Source organism: Xiphophorus couchianus, chromosome 13 (genome assembly GCF_001444195.1).
Source record: "Xiphophorus couchianus chromosome 13, X_couchianus-1.0, whole genome shotgun sequence".
Lineage (NCBI taxonomy): Eukaryota > Metazoa > Chordata > Actinopteri > Cyprinodontiformes > Poeciliidae > Xiphophorus > Xiphophorus couchianus.
Window position 1 is genome coordinate 6,904,395 of NC_040240.1, and position 6,000 is coordinate 6,910,394.

Here is a 6,000-nt window from a genome sequence, read left to right on the forward strand (position 1 = left end):
GAGGCGAGTGAAACTTTATCAGTACAAACAAAACTGCTGTCAGGGGAGGTCAAGGGTTTGGGTGGTATAGCAGATGGACATAGACCTGGAGGTTCTGGGTCCGAATCCCAGGTTAGCTCATGCCTGTAAAGCGGGAACAGCTGCTGTGCTGTTCTACACGTGGTCTGAGACCTTCTGCGTACCACAGCATTATCTGTGCATAAATATTTCATGTCAGATTTGTGATGCTTATGCCACCTCATTTTTGACATTACCAAAAAAAGTCTGTGACAACATGACTTAGCTGGTGTTCAAACAATACATGCTGCAGTGTCTGTTGTAGACAAAGGTGATGTTGGAGGATCATTCCCCTCAGAGCAGAGCAGCTTCCTTTCATTATTTAAACAAAAGGTAGATACACAATAGGGTGATGGGAGTTTGAGAATTACACCACTTTAGATATTCTCCTCATCTCCTCTATTCAACACATTTCACAGAAGTTTGCTTAGATATACAATGCTTTATTTGTTTTCTTGATCCCCTATTCCAGGCCTCCTCTGTAAACCAGGCGCCTGTTACTTGGCTGAAGAGACGGCAAGACTCCCAGCTTTTCTGTGAACGACGGCGGCTTGTTGACTTCAATGACTGCATTGAAGTGTGTTTTCTAAAACCCAGAATGCCAAGTCCATTAAACTGAGAAGACTTCATTTGTCACAGTTTCTGCTGGTGTTGGTGTAATGAGCAGGTATGCGGGTGATGAATGGCCTGACCTTTTACTCCACTTTATAATCAAGTGTTCCTGGTACAGTCCTATGATTAATTTGTGGATGTCTTGCATGCAGAAACAGACCAGGGAGCTGTAACCCCAATCCTTCCTGAATACGAGGCTGTTTTTGTGTCTCTCATAGAAATTTTCTGATGTCCTGCAGCAACTTTTACCTAAGTTCTAACCGAGGTACTGAAACTTTTCCATTGAAGCTTTGCACAAAGGTCTCACACAGGAGGAACTGTGCATGGGAAAGGCGCTCCTATTGGATGAGAGAAGGTGCAGCATTGCAACCTGAATTAGTACATTTTTATACTCAGCTGTTGTGCGCTTCGGTTTAGTGAATTATTCATCAGCGGTTATCTCACAAGTGTGAGATAAACAAGTTTCAAAGTGGAAGTAGGCGTACATCTTCCATACAATTGTTCAATGCGAGTCTTATTTGTTATCAAAAGTGGGTGACAGTCAACCCACAGTGCCTTCTAGTGGCAAACGTTTGAAAAACAAAACGCTATGAAGTAGAAAGGCAGAGGTTTTAGGAAATGTAACCCACTGGGTTATGGGCACAAATAAACTTTGTACCCATAAATTTAACAATTGCCATTATTTAATTATTTAATATTTCATATTTTTGAAGAACTACAAAGATATATATGCAGACCAAAAGTTTGGACACACTTTCTCATTGAATTCAATGAGTAAGTGTGTCCAAACTTTTGGTCTGTACTGTATATATAAAGATATTTGAGTGGAAACAAAAATCCTGCTCAAATATGTAAGTTCTTAAATAACGGTAGAAATAACTTTCCATATAAACTGAGTAATGATGTATAAGCACACGCAAAAAAAATATGCAGGACAAAACAGCTCCTGAGAACATCAAAGACATGAGGTTTCATATCAGATATAAAAACTCTGGGATCCCAATAATTCTGTCGGTTTTCAACCCTTGCAGGACAGAACTAGAGCACACAGATGTTTATACAGTAACGGACCTTAACTCTATTCATATAGAACATATGTAATTGAGTGATTATAACTATATAGGTTTTAAGAAATATATTTAATTTAATATCACTGTACATAAATGTCCATATCAAGATGAGGTAAATCTCTGTTCTATGTTAAAAATCCAACCTACTCTGAAATAGGGCATAAAGCAAACTATACACTGAGTTGCTTTTATTGACTGTAATCAGACACGATATGAGCAGAGAAAGGCAACAGACATTCAACAAAGGTCGTAAAGTTCTGAAACAAATCCAACATGGTGTTTTTGTAGATTTTTGGACGTATACGGTTCCTGCTCTACTACTAACTTCTACACAGAGCAACACCCCATATAGAATAGTTGTACTATTTTATTCAAAGGTGTTTTACCCGATCATGTGTCAAGTAAATGTGGTTACAGTAACAAAGAACAAAAGGTACAAGTGCACGCTTAATGCTCGACCTTTTTCTCTTTTTAACACCTCCTGCATTCTAAGGTTATATTTTTGAACTGTAGTTAACAACTATTGACTAAAATCTCTCTGATTAATGCTTCTGATAAATTGCTTTGACCTATTTTTTGTGCTACAATGAAGTACCAATTTGTTTAAGAGCAGCTTGGCAAGCCGCATTGTTTAGTTACAAAGCACCATCTGGGAAAACCAGATCAATGAAGGCCCACAATCAGCACAAACAATGAGAAGAAACTGTCATTGACTGTTCTCCCATTGAATTGGTTGCACCGTGTGTTTTAGAAAGAAACATTAAAATTCGTTTGTGCCTCACAAAATTGACTCTTTTTTAATTATAATGTCCTAAAGTTGAACTACATTGTAGGCACAAATCGACATTCAAAAAATTCAAAACTGCTGTCTAAATTATATGCTGATACATACTGTACATGCTCATTTAAATTATGTGCTGTTGTTGTTGTGCTGTCACTGTAAGACAAGCTTATGACAAACAAAAGTAAAAATAATGACTCTAAGTTCAGAAATGATCGTTTTTTTTGTTGTTTTTTTTTCTTTCAGGACTTTAATGTTTACATTAAGCCGTTTCTCATATCCACTGTCCATGCTTACCGCTCTTTAGTCATTTGCTTCATGTCAGCATTTCTTCATCACTAGTCCAGGTTATGTCAAGATAAGTAGAGGATCCCTTGATGACTGATGGTCACGATTAATTTTAGGCATTATTAAATTGGGTGGTGACGTGGGATTTTTCTGGCTATTTTCTTGTGTAACATTTGCATGAGATTTTAGACAGAGAAGCGTTGCGCTGTTTTGTGTTACAGTTAATAACAGTAAAGTTTACAGTATGCCTTTGATAGATAGAAATTACAGCCATGGTTTTTATTTAAGGCCAATTTTACATGCAACTAAATGGCAACAAAAATTATTGTAGGTGGGATAAAAGTTTAAAAAGCATGTAAGAGAACATTTAATAACTGCGTCGAAATAGTTGACACTGGTTTGAATTGATGAAATGCTTTGTTAGAAAATTTAAGAAGCTTGGATTCTAAAACCTGATGAGTGATAAAAAAAATCGTAACATATTAAGAAAATAAACATGGAAGAAAGGAAAGAAAAAGCACTTGTTTTTGCTACATATACCTTACATATGTTTTATAATTTACAGCGGTTTGTAACTTTGTGTAAATGAACTTCTCCTACTTAGTCAAATTATTTTACATACTTAAATAATAGAAATCTAACAAAACAAAATCATTAACCCACAGCTAATTGCTAAAATCAGAAACACCTAGAAACATTCCTTTTTAAAAAAAAAAACAATCCTATGTTGGCTTGCATGGAGGGTCCGGGTAAAATTGCAGGACTGCTGCCTTTTACTTGCAACCACTTTATTCAGCCTTGTTCCTCTATAATTCCGTCAATCCAGATGATCGAGCTGAGGAGCAACAAAACAGACAAGAGTAAGAGCCATTTTCGATCACGCACAAGCAGGAAAGTGAGGAATCGGCACGCGTACAAGCTGACTGTTCACTATCGTCATGGGAATAAAATCAGCTCACTGCAGCACAGAAAAAAAACATTAAAAAGAAAGGATCTCACAGAGATGACCCATGACAGAGAACCTGTCCAAGTGATGACGCTTTAATAGTTAGAATGGGAATCAAGATGACAGGACGGAGTCACTGCATCTCTTTTGAGTTTGAACATGTATTCGTCTGCATGTTGACACAGTGCTGAAGTTCATGTCTGTCCGACCTGCTCTGTTTTATCGCGTTTGCCTTTCTCTGGCAAGATCTTGTGAGTGCAGTTTAGACTCAAACTGCGGGAGACATTGTTACCGGGAGGGAAGAAAGTGGTGAGGAAAAAAAAAAAAGTGCTGACAGGACTGAGTATGATGAAACTGACGAAATGAAAATAGGACAATGGGAGATGTACACAAAGCTTATATTCTTTCCCAATCAGAGGCAAAAAAGAGCTGACTGAAAAACTATTTTTGGGCTCTTCATGTACAGAGAGAGAGAAAAAAGAAAGCATTTGCATTTCATTTCAATAATATCTTGAAAGCTTTTCCCATACTAAGATATGCTTAGGCACTCATAAATAATTAAATCTTTACTCTAATGACTTCAAATACTTCAAATAGCATTCTTTTTTTTGTTCTTGCTTTGAGAATAATTGGAATAGAGTCCGACTGCATTTTTATGCCGTTTCTTTTTTTTTTTTCTCACCATTTTTTAGGGCAGCCTGGGGCGAATTTTAAGAGAGTTGCTAAGTATCTCCTAACATCAAAACATATCTTTTAAAACAACAAAAGATGATGATTATCATGGGAAGAGAACGGAGGAATTATACAATGGTGTAACTGCTTCTTTTTTTTTAAGCATCTATTTCAGCACTGTATTATTTATCTTTTGGTGTATGTCCTTCACAGCTTCCTCACAGCTGCAGAAAAGATACAGGATCACAGTGCATCATTACAAAAATAATATATATATATATATGCAGTATTTCTGCCCTTTGCATTTTCCCCATTTTATCTCGTGGCAAGCTGAGACTTTAATGTATTATACCAGGATTTGATGTAGCAGATTAGAATGTATTTCTGAAGTGCAATGGACATAATTTATGGTTTTCAGTATTATCTTCCAAGTATTGCCAAAAATTCCCAACTGGACTTAAGGCTGAACTTTGACTGGGCTTCAACATTACATTCATCTGCTTATACATAAGTCATTTGAGTGTAGCTCTGGTTGAAAGCTTGTCATTATCCTGCTGGAACATGAAACTCCATCTGAGTGCCAAGTCTTTTGCTGACTCTGACAAGTCTTCCATATTATATTACGTTATATTACATCACATTATATCATGTTATATGAAAACAGTGTTCTGAGATTGGCTAAGCATGAGATTGTGATTGTTCTTTACAGCCACAGCCTAACCTAAAAATTTGGCAAGTTTCTTGATCTTTATTGTCTTGTTTGCTCAATTTATTCTCTAACGGAGGTCTGTTGTCGTCACAAAAGAGCCAGATTTACGTGAATTTTGAAACACAAATGGACTGCAACTGTAAAGAGTCGGTGACAAACTGACGTCACTCTTTTTAGGTTATCTTTGCTTGCTTTATTTAGTCAATCACGTAAAATAGCAGTAAAATACATTGGTATTTTTGGCTGGAACGATGAAAAAAGAATGTGAAAAAGCTGGAGGGTTGTGAATACTTTTGAAAGGTGCTCTAAATGACTGCCTGGCTTGCTTCTTACTGCCAGGAGAGAGGAGAAAACGGGGCCACTGACACATGCATGCTAATATCCAGGTAAATGTTTCTGCAAAGTCATGGCCAAGGCTGTAGCCTCAAGGGATGTCTTACATTATTTAACAGTAATGAGCCATGCAGCGAGCGCCAGGTCAGAAAGTGGTCATGGGATAAAAAAAGAACCGGAGAATATGAGGTGACTTCCTGCAACAAATGTATTGAAAATGTTTGACATAGTAAAAAAAAAAAAAAATCAACCATATTGACCTGGTTTTTGATACTTTATGAAAGATACATCAGAAGAATGAGTCCAGTATATTAAAATTTTGTTCTTGTAAAATATTAATAAAAAAGTCTGATATCGAATAACTAACCCAATAGCCTGATATCTGTGAAATAAAGGCTTTGCAATAATGACAATCTGGCAATTCTACTAAGAGAGAGGAAAGTAATAAGCAGCAGGTTTGTAAATGAGCAATTCAAAGTAGATGTGTGGAAGAAATCAAGATGATCCCAAACAACCTAGAAAACCGAAGCAA